Source organism: Cervus canadensis, chromosome 17 (genome assembly GCF_019320065.1).
Source record: "Cervus canadensis isolate Bull #8, Minnesota chromosome 17, ASM1932006v1, whole genome shotgun sequence".
Taxonomy (NCBI): domain Eukaryota; kingdom Metazoa; phylum Chordata; class Mammalia; order Artiodactyla; family Cervidae; genus Cervus; species Cervus canadensis.
In genome coordinates, this window is record NC_057402.1 from 49452379 (window position 1) to 49470002 (window position 17624).

Sequence of the window (17624 nt, forward strand, 5' to 3'; positions counted from 1 at the left end):
GTATAAACAACCCTAGAGAAGCCTGGCTACTAAAAGAGAAGAGAAATGAAGCAATGGTTTGGATGGGGAAGAACAAGCATCCTTGGACGAGGCAAGCTTATGATGAGATATGGGTGGTTGATGGGAGTTAACCAGAAGGCAGATGACAGGAGAAAGTAATGGTGTGGGGGAAACATTGGCAGAGGAAATGTTTGAGAAGTTAAAAGTAAGGACATTTAATGCTAAAAGGAGGAAAGAAAAAACCTAGAGTGTGGTGGACCTTAGCCATCCCAGTTACCTACCACCTAAGACAGAGCAGAGCTGTCTGTTTACATAGGCAGAAAGCTGGTGTTGATCTGAGCTTGATTCATACTTAACTCTGAGCATCTCCCATATGTGCAAACCTTTCATTTGTTCTCCAAATTTTGACTTTTTTGAAAATGAGAGAGGGGATTGCAAAAATTACACTCTGGTGATAAAGTTTTTTATAAACTCATCATTTCTTAGGGGAAAAATGTTTCTTTTTGCATTTTCTCCGAAAGCATCAACAGAATAGGGCAGGGAGAATATTATCTCTAAAAGCTTATGCATCATCCTCTTAAAATGTTAATGTCCATTTCCAGCTGAACAAATAAACCTCTACTACTTGGATGCAACTAGTTCTAATGAATGTGAGTGCCAGGCTCAAAAATAAAGAACCCACTTTTGGTTGCAGAAAGCATCTTTCACACAGAAAGAAAAAAAAAATTAAGTCATTATTTAAAAATTGCTCCATTAATGTACCACGAACAAAGGACAGTGAGCTTGAAAAGACTAAACAGCTTTTATTTTTCGAGCACTTTATTTTCAGTGGGATTATAAACAAGATCCTCGTGAAACTCTCCAAACACACAGAACACCAAGATGGAGTATTGAGCTGCTTTTACCCACTTATTGTCTACCAGGGCCAGTTTTGTTTTGCTTCCTTAAGTGTAGTTGCAAGTTGTTTTGTTGTTGTTGTTGCTGAGTTAGGAGGAAAATGGAAGGAGCACGTGAATTCTATTCCTTCTACAGTATAAGTCTGCTACATATGAGTGAGTTCCGTTCAGAGAGCGTGTTCATGAGTCCAATTTGATAAGCCCAACAAAGCTAGCCTAGGTACCCAACTAATGCAATCAGCCATGTAGTACTGTACTATAATAGGTCTATAATACTTTTCACACAAATAATACATTAAAAAACAAACAAAAACTAAAACATTTTTAATCCTACTGTACAGCACCTTGAAGAGTACAGTAGTATAGTACAATATGGCACATACAGGCTGGCATCAAGTGAACAGGCAAGAAGAGTTACCCTCTAGATGGGGGAGGAGGTGATAGAGGATGGTAGAGCTTAAGGGTTGACAGCAACAGGAGTCGGAGGGCAAGCTACCATTTCACTCACACTGGATGCTCTTGGAACACATGTTTGCATCTTTGAAATTTCGCAGCTTGAAGATTTGTATGTAGGGGACTTACTATATTATTTACAATACAAGCAACTAGGAGAACTAAGCTAAGAGAGACTTGATTTTTATCTGGGACAGCAGAAAGGAAACCCACCTGAGCATCCTAATGTTAGAAGATGACTTGAGGCACCTCGCTGGTGGTCTAGAGGCTAAGACTTCCATGCTCCCAGTGCAGGGGGCCTGGGTTCTATTCCTGGTCAGGGAACTAGATCCCCCATGCTGCAACTAAGATTTCACATGCCATACTTAAAGATCCCCAGTGTTGCATTTAAGACCTGGCACAGCCAAATAAATATATATTTTTAAAGATAACTTGGAAGATGATTCAGATATTAAACTGGCAGTGAAGGTGAGTTTGCTTCTCTTTTCTGGGCCATTCTGTTTCCTGAATTTTATTGAAGTAGGCATAGCATAGCAATCCACTGCAGTATTCTTTCCTGGAGAATCCCATGGACAGAGGAGCCTGGAGGGCTACAGTCCATGTGGTCACAGAGTCAGACACAACTGAAGCAATTTAGCAGCAGCAGCAGACATAGCAAATGTAAGGTTATTGCTGAAGCTATTTTTCATTTTTAGAGAATGTATGTAGTCATACATACAAACACCCACAAATGTATGTATTCACATAAATAACATTGAGGGAGATATCTTTCTGAAAAGACTTGTGGCCTAACTTTTAGGCCTGTGGTTTGGATATGATTGAGAAGAAATTTTTCCATTATTATGATGGAGCTAGGCTAGCTAGCATCCAGGTACTCAATCATACTATAGGTGTACTGATGGCTAAGAGGGACCTACAACAGTGTTCATCTTCTAAGCAGATGAAATATATGCCCTTTGCCCTTGGGATGAAAAACTAGTTCTTAGGATGAAATGATACCCTCCTTGCAAATCACACTTGGATGTCCATAAAGGAACATATTCGTATCTGAATATGAATCAGTTTTACCAGCGCGCGCGTGCACCTACACACACACACACACACACACACACACACACAGAGTTTTCTCTCTCATTCTTTTTATTTTATTCACTCCATTTTGCTTCATGCCCCTTCCTTAGTAAGCTCCCATGGCAAGTAAAAGGAAATTTTGGTCATCTCCCAGTATTTCATTAGGTTTAGGAAATGCATTTCCAGGATATATGAATACAGATGTGCAATTCACCAAAGATTCTAAAAGCCACAAAGCTGGCAAAGATACATCCTAACTGAGAATGGCACAGTCCATTGTGCTCCTTATGCCAGTTACTTATGCGTGGACCAAGGAAGATAAGCTTTCCAGTTATGTCCACATTGTGTTAACACAATGAATAAAGAAACTGTCCAATCTAACAAATTGTTAATTCAATTACAAAATAAAACTAAGTTGCAAAATTTAGTTAGTTGTCCTAACATATTCTTTAAAGACTTATTTTAAAAAAAAACTTTTAAAATAGTCAATTTTTACCTATTAGAAAGGCTGTTGTCAAGAAGAAAGATATAAAAGTGTTGGTGAGAATGTGGGAAAAAGAGAACACTTGTGCAGTGTTGTCCAGCTGGTGCTAGTGGTAAAGAACCTGCCTGCAATGCAAGAGACATGAGAGATGTGGGTTTGACCCCTCCCTGGGTTGGGAAGATCCCCTGGAGAAGGGCATGGCAACTCCCTGCAGTATTCTTGCCTGGACAATACTATGGACAGAGAAGCCTGGCTGGCTATGGTCCGTAGAGTTGCAAAGAGTCGGACACAACTGAAGTGACTTAGCACGTTCACTGTAGATGGGAATGTAAATTGGTACCATTATGGAAAACAGCACGGAGACTCCTCAAATATTAAAAGAAGATCTACCATATGACCCACCAACCTCACTTCTTGGTTTATATCCAAAGGAATGAAACAGTATATCAAAAAGCTGTCTGCTCTTCAGTGTTTATTGCAGCTTTATTTATGACAGCCAAGATATGGAAACAATACAAATGTCTGTCAATGAATGAATGGATAAAGAAAGTTTGGTATATGTATAAAATGTGGAATACTATTCAGCCCAGAGAAAGAAGGGAATCTTGTCACTTGCTGCAACATCGATCAATCTTGAGGGCATTATGTTAAGTGAAATAAGTCAGACAGAGAAAGACAAATACTGTATGATATCACTTATAGGTGGGATTTAAAAAAGCTGAGCTCAAAGAAAGAGTAGAATGGTGGTTACCAGGGACTGGGGAGATGTAGGTCAAAGGGTGTAAATTTGAAACTAGAAGAACATAAGTTCTGGGTATCTAATGCCCAGCATAGTGATAATACTCAATAATCATGTATTATATAATTCAGGTTGCTAAGAGACTACATCTTAAATGTTCTTGTCACAAAAAGATGATAATTAAGTGACATTATACAGATTTTAACTAACACTACAGTGTAACATATTGCAACATAAAATATATATCAAATCAATATATTGGAAACCTTAAATTTATACAATGTCATATGTTAATCCACTCCAGTATTCTTGCCTGAAGAATCCTGTGGACAGGGGAGCCTGGCAGACTACAGTCCTTAGAATCTCAAAAAGTTGGACATGACTGAAGCGACTTAGCATGCATATGTCAAACAGATCTCAATAAAAATAATTTTTAAAAATCCATTTGTGGTAGTTCTAACCATCTTCTCTTCCCATTCCTTTTCTGTCTTGCTAAAGTTGATCATTTCCCCCAAATTTTCTGTTGGAATCAATGAGATGACACTGGACTCAGAGGGGTCATAGAGAGCTCATCTGCAAGAGTTTGACTAATAAAATGTGCGAGGTTAGGATGGAGACAGAAGCTGAAAGCTGAGGTGACCTTGACCGGCCACTAATCAATGTCTTTAACATATCTAAAGAAAGAAGCTGTCAATGAAGCAGGTGGGCGGTAAGACCCAAACATACACACTCACACACACACACATCCGTAGAGATCCCTGAAAGGTGAAATCCCACTCACCTCCCAGCAGAATCCCAGAGAAAAGGTGTCATGGGAAGTACCATGACAAGGAAGATCCTCTGAGAGGGGCTGGATGGAAAACGAAGCTCTTCAACCATTCATCTCCCCAGACCCTGCACCTCCATCTCTTCCTCTTCAAGGAGAAACGTCTTGCCTTGATCACCTGTGCCTGCTACAAGAGTCAGGCTGGGCTCACCTGTGTCTCTAGAATTCATCAGTTTCTATCGAAGCTTACTTGAAATCTCTTTCTGGCTTTTCCCTGCTCTGTTGCCTGAACCTCATCTCCTACCACTACTGCATTTGCCGCACTCTTCTGCCCACCTGGGAAGTCTGCCGGCCTAGGAGCATGGGGGAAGGGGGAAGTCCCTGCTCTGTGGCCTGAGAAACTCCAGCAGCGGCAGCCGCCTCTTCTCCGGTCTCTCAGGGACTCAGCCCCTTGCTGGGTGACCTTAGGTGCTGGCTCTGGAATACAACTTGCAACTCTTCCCTTCGCCCCTCCAGAGGTGGCGTTGCTTCCTGTATGTCACTAATTCTGGGTTCCCCAAGTCCTCTGCTTGCTTTGCAACATTTTCATCACCCATGTAATGCATTTTCTTAAGTTCCCTTCTGATTTAAATACACATGTGATCAATTGATTGATTTAATGTGTTTTTAAATTGTAGTAGAAGTCAAATAATACAAAAAAACATGCTATTTTAGCCATATTTAATGGTACAGTTTAGTGGCACTAAGGACATTCACGTTTTTGTACAATTCTCACCATCATCCATCTCCTGAATTTTTTCACCTTCCTGAAATGAACTCTGTCCTCATTAAACACTAAGTCCCCATTCCCCCGCCTCACTCCTTAGCCCTATCCCTCTGGCCCCTGGCATCTACCAATGTACTTTCAGATTCCATGACTTTGACTATTATAGGTATCTCATATAAGTGGAATTAAACAGTATTTGTCTGCAGCACCTAATGCATTTTGGAATGTATTTTTAAGGTTAACTATGCATGCATGCTAGCTCACATCAGTCATGTCCAACTGTTTGCAACCCTATAGACTGTAGCCCTCCAGGCTCCTCTGTCCATGGGATTTTCCAGGCAAGAATACTGGAGTGGGTAGCCATTTCCTGCTTCACAGGAGCTTCGAAACCCAGGGATTGAATCTGCATCTCTTGTATTTCCTGTATTGGCCACCTGGAAAGCCCCTCCTTGGCTTTAACTTCATTCAAATCAAATCTGTTTCTTTCTAAGTTCCTTTCTCTGTGAAGCTTCTTACCTCTGAGTGCTGTTACTTTGAGTCAAGAGCACAGGTCCCTGAACTTATTTTACCAGAAATGATATTTAACTGACAGCTTCCTGGAAGTGATAACCCATGAAGGTATCCTTGGCTTAAAGAAGTTAGGATCCCAGTCAACAAAGAAGGGCTATCAAGGCATCCTTGAGAGCAGGGTTTGTAAGGTCGCTTAGTATTTTTTTTTTATTGTGGTAAAAGTCACATAATATAAAACATACTATTTTAAGCATATTTAACTGGACACTTCAGTGGTACTAAGTATATTCATGTTGTTGTGCAACTCTCACCGTCATCCATCTCCTGAATTTTTCATCTTCTAAACTGAAACTCCATCCCCATTAAACACTAAGTGTGGGAGTCCCTGGTGGCTCAGATGGTAAACAATCTGCCTGCAGTGCAGGAGACATGGGTTCGATCCCTGGGTAAGGAAGATCCCCTGGAGAAGGGAACAGCTACCCACTCCCGTATTCTTGCCTGGAGAATCCCATGAACAAAGGGGCCTGGCGGGCTTCAGTCCATGGAATCGCAAAGAGTCAGACATGACTGAGGACTAACAAGGACTAACACTCTCACTTTCCCCATTCCCCCTCCCTACCCTAACCCCTGGCCCCTATCATCTACCAATGTATTTTCTGACTATGAATTTGACTGTTCTAAGTACCTCATATAATTGAAATCAAACTGTCAGTCTGGACCTGCTGTAAGTCACTTTTTAAGAACCACACATTCTCGATGTCCAAGTTTTATATTCAGGGACTTGCGAGGTATGTCACAAGAAATTATGTTTCAAGTATCAAAGTCTAAAATTATTTTTTCTGCCAATCTTTAAAAAAACAAACAAACAAATGAAATGTTGATAAATTAGACCAGATGAGGAGGTATAGGCCTTGCATGCATTTTTGTTTTGTTTGGCAAAGTCAGAGGCCATGGCCTCATTCCCCACCCCCACCGGGCTCGGTGTAGTATGTGCTTGCTTGAGTGTGAGCTCAGTCATGCCCGACTCTTTGTGGCCCCATGGACGGTAGCCCACCAGACTCCTCTGTCCATGGGATACTCCAGGCAAGGATACGGGAGTGGGTTGCCATTTCCTTCTCCAGGGGATCTTCCTGACCCTGGGATCGAACCTGGGTCTCCTGTGTTGCAGATGAATTCTTTACCCTCTGAGAAGAACCCAGCTTTCTTTAGTCCAGCCAATTTGATATTCTCATCCCAAGATATTTCCTGGGGGAGACAGAACACTGTACAGTCAGGTTTCAGCAGTATACACCTTGCACACCCATACATGACCACTTGGAAAACCCCCTGCATCGCTGAGGACAGCTTGGATTGAATGGAATTCAGTGGCACAGACGCAGAGGTGAGCAGACTGGGAGGAAGTGCAAAGGCTATGGTTTCAAAATATATGGCCCAGTTGGAAACAATTTACTTAGCTGAGCTTTGCAGCACAACTTCTCCAAAGACTACTCTGAGTAGGAAATTTCTAAAGCTAGAGGATTATAAGGATCTTGTTGTAACAGTCCAAGGAAGGGAATCGGGCCCTGGGACCCTCTATCAGCAATGTGGCAGTGATGGGTTTTCCTTCTGGAGCCCTATTCCCTTACCCGACCTACATGATTACTTTACACTGTTGGCTCTGATGACTTGGCACAAGGAGAGTGTCTTGGGAGAGTGAATTAATATACAAGTAAGTTCCTCCAAAAGATTATTCTGCTGGCCTGCATTGTACACCCAGGGACGGCTGTTCGTTCACATGAGCACCAGCAATCCATCCTGCTTTACTCCACTAATGAGATCACTGCCCAGAGTGGCAGAGGGGCCCATTCAGCAGGAGGACGTGTCGCAGGACTGACATTTCCCACTAAGGAAGTGGGGGAAGGAGTTTTCTGTGTGAGTCGGGGAGGTGTCTGTCCTGTGGGTTTTTCCCCTCTCTGGGCACCTAGCAACCAGAAGGTCTAGGTCCTAGCCTCGGGCAAGGTCATCTAGAAGATTACCAAGACTTCAGACATTCCCAAGAATACTTGTCTGGAAGTGACATCTCAGTTGGTCATGAACTTGCCTGATCTATGCAATGGTGCCTTTTTATGCCGTTAAGTCTGCAAATAATGTTTCTGAGTCCATTTCCACTCAGACAGGATTATCCATTCGTATGGTCAACATGTCTTGTTTCAGGCTGAGCTTCTCATGCATGAAATGCATTGTCTTTCCCTTTCAGGAGTTTACTGCCTCAGTGACCTTTATATTTGACAAAAAAGGCTTTTTAATCCACCAGGCTGCTGCTTTCCTAAGTGGTTCCTCCCCTGGCTGGCATTATTGAATGGACTTTCCCTGTTGACGGGTGCTATTAAGACATGCTGTCTTTTGTATCGAATCAAAACTGTGCTCTTTTATTCGCTTTTATTTTCTTTTTCTAAGTTTGCATTAAATAGCAATGTGTGTACTTCCACAGAATGATCATATCAATATAGATCAAGCGCGACCACGTTAGATGCAAAATTCCATTCTCATTTCTCCTATTTTCTCAGATGGGAATAGTTCAGGGTTAAAACGTAGCAAGAGTTAAGCCTTCCCAAATTCCTCCTACCCGACACTGAAGACCAGGATTGGATGATGTATTATTTGGCTCCCGGATTATTTGAGTGTTTTGGTGGGCGGTTATTTGCGATGAGGCCTTTGTTCCAAGCCCTTGTTAACATAAAGAGGTTTGTTCTCAGATCCCTGAACAGAACATAGAAAACACCGGTGAATACTAAAGGCGATTGTGCTTCCAGCCTGTGGTCTGTTACCATGGGCAACCAACACTCCTTAGGGGGGTTGTGTGTTGAAGAGGGTGCTAACATCTTAAAAATCAGTTTAGAGCAAACAATTAGGATTTGTGGCCTGGCTTTACCATTCGCTCCTCTGGACAAGTCACTTCGTTTCTCCAAAGATGACGTATGTCATCAGCTAGCAGGAAGTTCAGTAATGTAATGCATGTAAAAGAACGCTGTGAATTTTAAAGATCAAGTATGGGTTGTTTTAAGATTCGCATTTAGACTTTATGTTAGTTAAGAGAAAATAGATTCTTTATCTCTCAAACGGGGTTCTCTTCGCTAACATTTTTGACAAACTGCTCAAAGCCAGGCATTTGATGCGTGATAATTTTTTTTTTTCCTGACAATGATGACATAGGCATTAGATCTCTAGTTTGAAACTGGGGGCTCTAACAATTTTAGAGGGAAAGTGGTCACACAGCTTGTAAGTGACAGAACTGGGACTGAACATGGGACTCTCTGATCATCTAAGGATCTTCATTTTATTCTGTTTGCTACTCCCCACCCCTTTTTTTTTTAGGTCACAGTGTGTAGAATGCAGGATCTTAGTTCCATGACCAGGGATCGAACCTATGTCCCTGCCTTGAAGTTTTAACCACTGAGCCACCACGGAAGACTTTTTCTTTTTTTTAAGCATAAAAAAACATGTAATCCAGACATAGAAAAAATTGTCTCATGCATTCCACTACAAACATCTTGAAATCTTTCTGGATTTGATCCACTTGTAGAAGCCTCAGCTCCTTATTTCATTAGCTCAGAAGAGTAAAAACACCCCCATGTGACAGACTTAAGGATAATGCTGCCATGATAATGAAGGCAACACGATCAAAAGCAACTACGTTATCAAAAAAAGAGAAATGATCACTTTTAACAACGAATTGCAGCTAATTAGACTTTGAATAAGAAATCAAATGAAAAGGCATGAAGCCTCAATTTTCCATACAGCTGACAGCCTGACCTTTCTAGGAGTGGGAATGAAATTATTTTTAATTAACATGACTAATCATTTCCTGTCATTTTGAGGCAATTGGTTTTTGTCTTCAAAGAGGTGTGGTGGGGTGCTGTCCCCCGGTTCCTTGGCTAGTAGCTGCCGGCAGATCTAATGACATAGGACAGTGGAGGTCTGGACCACTCTGGCTGGTGGATCCCGCATCTCTGAATCATCACAGTGAGAAGACAGGGTCCCATGTGTCTCTTTTCTTCTGCCTGTACTTCTTTCATGAAACTGTTTCTAGTTCCATGAATGTTCATTTCTAGGGACACTTAATCATTGTGAAAGCACAGACTTCATTGCGTGGACAAGCTATGACACACGTTCTACTTCTCTTTTCTCCACTTGTGCAAACAGTGATTTCTCAGATATTTGTGCAGACTTCCCAGTTCACTTATAGTCTTTACTACACTCTTTACTATACCCTTTACTCTTCAGGAACCAAAGCCCCTGTTGATCACCCTCACTCTGAGTTCCAGCAAGGATAGGAAGCAATAGTCTATGTTCTAAGCTCAAGAGTATAATTGCAAGGTACCTATGGAACGACAGTCTTGGGGACTTTCTGTGATCCAAACACCCTCTGTCAACCCCAGTCCTGAAGTACCCTTTACGGGGAGATCAAACTGAGGTTATCTGCTTGTTACCTTTCTGCCATTTTCTCAGATCTTAGGATAATTCTGAAGAGTGATGTGACCTCAGAAAACTATGGTTCTTCTCGCCTGATGTCAGTCCACTCTCCTAGTATAAGTTAGATGTGCTCTCAGAATCAAAGATATTCCTCACACTGCCTCCACTGCCACCAGGGAAAAGGAAGGGATGAAATGGTTAAGCAGATCAAGAAACACCATTCTATCCCAGTTGGGTTTCCTACATGATTTCAGGAGCAATCTTCAACCTGGAGCAAGGTGTTGGGAACTTGTAACTGCCTTCTTTGTTTTTTGCTCTTGAGTCTAGGACATTTTGGGGTTTCCCAGGTAGCACCAGTGGTAAAGAACCCACCTGCCAATGCAGGAGACATAAGAGATGCAGGTTTGATCCCTGGATCAGGAAGATCCCCTGGAGGAGGACGTGGCAATCCACTCCAGTATTCTTGTCTGGAGAATCCCATGGACAGAGGAGCCTGTGGGCTATGGTCCACAGGGTCACAAAGAGTTGAACATGACTTGTCAACTGAGCACACACAGCTTGTACAAATGTATTTATAGGTAGCAGTATGGATTTATTTTTATAGTTCTCATTGGTTATGGAAATATAGGTGTTGTTCTGGAACTTGATTTTCTTTTAATTTGACAATATATCTGAAATACCTTGACACATTAGTACTTATAAACTGAACACATTTAAAACTGCTGCCATACATTCAACCAAAATTTTGATTTACCTATTTCCCCTATTTGGACATTTTGTCATTTTTAATTTAGTTTTTGCCATTGAAAGCAAAGCTGCACCAAATGTCTTTACACATGTGTCTTTGTGCCTAAATGCACATCTTTGGGCAAATATTTCTTGGACATATACCAAAACGTGAAATTGTTGAATAAAGTTTCTTTACCTTTAAAATTTTGATAGATGTTGCCAGACTGTTCTCCAAAACAGCTGAATGATACAAACAGTGTAGAAGATTATCCATATCCTTCTACTCTTACTAACCCTTGTTATTATCAAATATTCAAAAATTGTTGTCAATCTACTAAGGTCACACTCTTTTTATTTTTCTCATGACTAGTAAGATTGAGCACATTTTCATAGCTCCTGGGCCATTTTGATTTCTTTTTCTATGAACTACTTATATATTTTGTCCATATATTTCTATGGGTTTCTTCTGATTTCTGACACCTCTTTCGAGAGATTCAGCATGCTTGGCCCCAATCTCTAATTGACAGCATGAATAAAGGCATGGGATTTAAAGTCTGCCATATGTAAATTCAAGTTCCAGTTGACACCCTGTCTAGGTGTGTGACTGTACCAGGTCACGCACTTATGCTGGTTTTCTGCCTTCTTCTCTATAACAGGGGGACAATAATGCCTACTACACAAAGTGTGTTTGTATGTGCATACACACCTGTGTTAAGATGAAGACAGGTGTGAATTAATGGCCACTTAGGCCATTATGATCTCCCCAATGGAGTGATTGGTGCTACCCAGTTTTATATCACATTCTTTCAGATTCCAGGCATGGGCTGTTGGCTCCTAGATTTGCTGTTTACCCTACACCTCCATCCATGAGGCCAGCTGACTCCTATATTTTGAGTAAATCCCAGGGCTAACCCTGATGTAGTTTGGTCTCTGTGTATTTACTTAGTTCCTTTGCTTGGTTTCTGAACCTGAGGTCTGGTTGGCCCTCTGAAGTCACTGTGTCTGCCCATGCCTTTCCTCCATATGTACCTCCCCCCGCCCCCCACCTTGTGCTCTTCTGTTAATATTGTGCTGTGTACGGGGCTGGCATCTCAGCCTGACTCCCCTTCCTTCCCCTTCTCCATTGCTCTTTCGCTGGCAGAGCCAAGACTTGAGCCTGCATTTTCAAATTCCCCATGCTTTCAACCAGTGCTAATAGCTCTACAAATATCACTCCTGGATCTCTAACTTAATCCCTCTGAGCCTCAGCTTTCTTATCTTTCCCTAGAAATAATAATGCCAAATTCACACTACTGTTGGGGGATTTAGATGTGATAGTTAACTCAGCACAATGTCACATTCCCCAGTCCTCTTGTCTGACTCACAAATCTTCCACAAAATAGCTTTTCCTTTGGTTTGTTTGTTTGATTATCATAACTTTGTGTAGTAGATCTTCAGTACACAGCGGGCTTTGTTAAGATTCAGTGGGCATTTGGCTGGCCTCTTCTAAGAAACACAAGCAGAGGCATATGTTAAAATGATGATGAATAATTGTGAGGGAAACCGAAGTCATGTTTACGTTCACTCATCATAGTTTCACATCATGGCTTTAGCTTAAATGTGAAATGACCTGCTAAGAATTAAAAGTTAATTCCTGAGATTTGAGAATGAGATTTTATAGAGGTTACTAATTTTCTAGAGAGGGATAATCCTTGACTAGAGGAAGAATATCCCTGGGCCATGCTGGCTGGCCTTGTCATGTCATCACCTCTTTGCCCATACAAAAGGCAATGTGAGGACCAGGGAAAGGGAAGTTTGGCTTTAAAATAGATCTTTTTACTTTACTGAGAGAGTTTTTTGTTTATTTTATTTTATTATTGGAATAGAATTGCTTTACAATGTTGTGTTGGTTTCAGTTCCCAAAAGATGGGTGTAATATAATACACGTTTTACCTGATACTGAAGATGCAAGAGATGCTGGCCCCACTGTTTTTTAAAGGAATCCATGGCACCATATCTAATGGGACTGACCATGGTGGCATGTCAGATCTTCAGGAAAGATGGTGGGAGGCATGGGGTGGGACACAGGGCATGTCCCCATGGAAAGACATCCAAATGCTTCTTTTACCTTCTGTTTTGCGGCTCTTCAGGCAGGTTTATCATGGTAGGAAAATTGAAACAGCTTAACAAGCTCTCAACCAAATAGCTTGTTTGTTTAAAATCCAATATTGCCCTTTTGATACTGAATTTTCCAGTTATTTTGATGACTTCTCAACCAGTACAAAAATGACGAAAGAGAGGTCAAGAAAAATAACGCATTTTACGGAGTCTCACTTGGGGCATCTTCACTTGAGAGAGTCAAGACCTTCCTTTTTCAGTCTGAAGATACTTTTTAACTTTTACTTTTTCCTTCCAAGTTAATTTGATCCTGGAGTTACATGCCAGCTAAATATTTATTGATGACGTGTGAGCTTGAAAATGAGCCCCACTGGGTCTCTGCTCCTCAGGACTCATGTTTCCCCCTTGTCCTTCTGTCTCGTTCTCAAGCTGTCCTAAAGACAGTTTTGGGGTGTGTGTGTGTGTGTGTGTGTGTCTATGTGTGTATGTGTGCCTGTGTTCTCTTAATTGCGGTTTCTTTCCAGCTGGAATCCAGCCCCTCCTTTTGCTCGGTAGAAAGCGTCCACACATATGTTGCAGAGGATGTGCTAATTACTGGATGTCCAAACATCTGGGGGAAAACAAGCAAAGTTACAGTTAACACACAGTAAACAAATACAGAAAGGGTGGCTGCATCAAGCACATCAAAGAGACGGCTTGGAAGAGTGCACTGTCTACTCTCTCTGCACCTGTTTCCTAGCACCATTCTGTTGGGAAAGGAAGATGCATTTGTCTCACTCTCTGTGCATCCAAACTTAATGCCTGATACTGTACACGGAAGCCCTTCAATAGTCAACAGGGAGGGGTGCTCAGGAAGGGAGCCATGATTATTCCGTTGGCAATTTACAGACACCCAGGAGCTTTACGGAAATAGCTCATCTTTGGCCCTCACATGCATATGTATACACACATACCGATTAAAATGGAGCTTCAACCCTCACCTTTCAGCCAGCCTGTCATTATTCTTTCTCATTCTCAATTCTCCCTGCTCTAATTAGCTCTTCAGACCACACCATTGGGTTTACAGCAGCAGCACAACAATAAAAAATAATAAGAGCTAACATGTATGGAGTGTCCGCTGTGTATCAGACCACCTTCTCAGTGCTTTAGGTGTACTAGCCCATGGACAGCTCCCAGCATCCTTATGAGTGCAGTGTGGTTATTCTCTGTTTTTTACAAGGAGGGAAACTAACGGGCACAGAGGTGATGTAACTTTGCCCAACATCAGACCGCTGTTTGTGGCATGGCTGCTATTCCCAGTTCTTATTCAAGCTTTACTTCCTAACTGGTAAGTGTTCCAACTTCTATCCAGGGCGTTTTCTGATCCTGGACCTCTTTCATTTGTTAGATTTTGTTTATGCCACTTTTAACTTTTTTAACATGTGCTCAATCTAGCTTTTGACTCTTGGGCCCTTCTTAAGAACTTTAGTTAATGCTCACCACAGTGATTCTCCTCATCATAGGCTCCTTGCATCATTTATCTGTGCTGGTGGGTCTTTATTATGAAGACCGAAACTCCAGCCCTTGAACATGCACTCCTCCAAGTCTTCGATGTTTTCTAGAAAGAGGCAGGACTCCTGTCTGGTATAATTTTACATATTTCAATAATTGTAAAGTTGAGTTCATCAATGGTGCAAAATCTCAACTACTGTCAACTCCGAAAGCATGATTTTCAGAGATCACCCAGAAGAATAAAGGAATTCATGGGAGCTTTAATGTTTAGTAATCCTCTGCTGCCTTGAATATAGTTCTTGGGTTTCTTAGGACACATTTAAAGTTGTGCCAACCTGGTTCTGGCTCATGGCTCCATCGTCGTTATGCACCTTTTCCTTCTACCTTACTTTCTGGTTTAACCCTTCTTTATTGCTGGCAGTTTCCTGGATGTCTCTCTCTGGCCTTTTCTCCTTTCCTGTTGATCCTCTAAATGTGACAGTGTGCTCAGATGTGTTCCATGCTCTCAATCCATCAGTTCTATGACTTAAATAGTATCTATTTTTAAGAACTCCAAAGTGTACCTCTCTAGCCTTACTCTTGCCTGGAAACCAAATTGGCATGCCCAACTTTCTTCATTTTTTGGCCCCAGTTTGTAATTTAAAGCCACTGTGTTGTGCACAGGATTATTCAGTGGAGAATGTTAAAGGGTTAACACCCAGCCTGAGTCCCAGGGGGTAATTTCTATGCCTTGCATGGGGCTACATCTGGAGAAAGACGCGATACCATTCCTCTCATTGAAAGCACTGTCATCCTACCAAGTTGTATACTCATGAGGCTGTGTCCTCCAATACTCCAATAAGGGGGCATCATTTTTTCAATACTCACAAAGTCAAATTAGCCTACAACTTCTTGTACATTTAAAGAACATTCCATGAGAGCAGTCCTTGTGGGTTTTGTTTGCCATTGTAGTCTCAGCATTCAGAACATTGCCTGAAACACAGAAGGTGGTCAGTCATATTTGAAAAAGACATTCTAAAATATAATAAATACATAAATACTTTATTTAAAAAGTCATTTTTCCTATTCCCAAACCTGTTGTTCTGCTTTTGATAAATTCAACTAACTATGGGACAAACTCAATGTTCAAAATTGGGAGCCAGAAAAATGATTTAAAATTTTTAAAAACTCATGAGTTAAAGATAACAATAATAATGAAGTTTATTGAACATATTATATGGTAGACACATGTCAGTTGAATCCTCATGTGACCCTTGTAAGGAAGACTCTTTGTCTTATTTCCATCTTATAGATGAGGAAACTGAGGCACACAGGATCTATGTATCTTGAGTAAGGTCATGTGGCTAAACAGTGTCAAGCAGAGCAAGGATGCTTCAGGGTGTATCTGAAGAAAGAAGTGGAGGAATAGGAAGTCTCAGGTCAGTGATTGACTGGGAGCACCATGGTTTGGGATGTATCCATAGACAGAAATTGATTCATGGAGCTCCACAATGGTATTCAAGTCCTGTTCAAAGGATAGCTACATCATTTATTACCTAAAATAGAATACTTTTTCTAACAGAACAGGTTTGTGGGCATAACTTGGACCTCAACTAAGCCAACTGAGATACATAGGAACCCTATCTTCCTGGTTGGTATGGTATGGGCTCTGTCCACACTAGGCATCACGTTCTACTTTTACTCATGGACTTTCCACTTTTCAGGTTGACTCTGACCACCTCATGTCTGGCAAGCACACTGTAAACACATATTGAATTGGATGGATTCAGTTGAGTTCAATTCAGTCGCTCAGTCATGTCCGACTCTTTGCGACCCCATGGACTGCAGCACACCAGGCCTCCTTGTCCATTACCAGCTCTGGGAGTTTACCCAAACTAATGTCCATTGAGTCAGTGATGCTGTCCAACCATCTCATCCTCTGTCATCCCCTTCTCCTCCTGCCTTCAATCTTTCCCAGCATCAGGGTCTTTTCAAATGAGTCAGCTGTTCACATCAGGTGGCCAAAATATTGGAGTTTCAGCTTCAACATCAGTCCTTCCAATGAACACCCAGGACTGATCTCCTCTAGGATGGACTGGTTTATCTACATAAAATTCTGACACTGAATTATCTCATTCAGGATGCCTAGTGACATGATATAATGTCATGGGGGCACTGGATCAACATCTTTTAAACAATTTCAAAGCAATGTAAACAAAATCAACAACAGCAAAAAGTGAGTTAAGGTCCTTGTTGTGATAGACATTTTACTGGGAGAAAGTTATTTAATTTTCTGGGTATCCTTGTCCTTTGGAAAAATACAAATAAATCATCACTGGGGGTTCTAAGGGTCTCCCCTTATTACTCACTTTCTAAAATATCAGTGTCAACCCTACCCTAAAAGTCTCTCAAGATGTTGCCCATAGCCATTTTCTTCTCTGCAAACTAAGACCATGCAATGGGATGTTTTTGCTAGAGAATTAAAATGAGACAATTTCCATCTATCAAGAGATCACAAAAAGTAGAAAATGAGCAGTGTTGAGACATGTTGCTTTTCCATCAAGTTGTTAAAATAACATTACAATGATGATAAAAAAGAACTGTCATCCATTTTTTAAAATAAGCTTTGTATTTTAGTACAGTTTCAGATTTATAGAATTGTCATCCAGATAGTCCAGAGAATTCTTGTATGTCCTACACTCAGTCTCTGCTTTTTTTTTTTTGCTTCCTTTACTCCTCTGTTCTTTTCTGTTGTGTGTGTACTATTTTCCCCAATAGATCCCTCGACGTGTTAATTATAATTGTGCGAAATTTCCTGTGTTATAATTCCAGCATCTGTATCAGTCTGTATTATATCTGAGATGGGTTTTGATGAACAACGTCTTCAGACTGTTTCTTTTGTCTTGCCTTTCACTGCACCTTACAATTGTTTGTTGAAAGCTGGACCTGACGTACTAAGTAATAGAAACTAAGATAAAGAGAATGTGAAAGTGAAATTTCATGTTAATTTGACTAACAATCAGTCTTTGTTTAAATGTTTTTGTAGCCGTAGGTGCTAGAGGCTTCACATTCTCTAGTATTCCTGGTTTTGTCTTCTGTCTTGACTTTGACTTCCTTGAGTATCCCTCCTCAGAGAAGATCTGTCTTGCAGCTATTTCAGCTGTGGTCTGTGAAACAAGCATGGTGCTGGA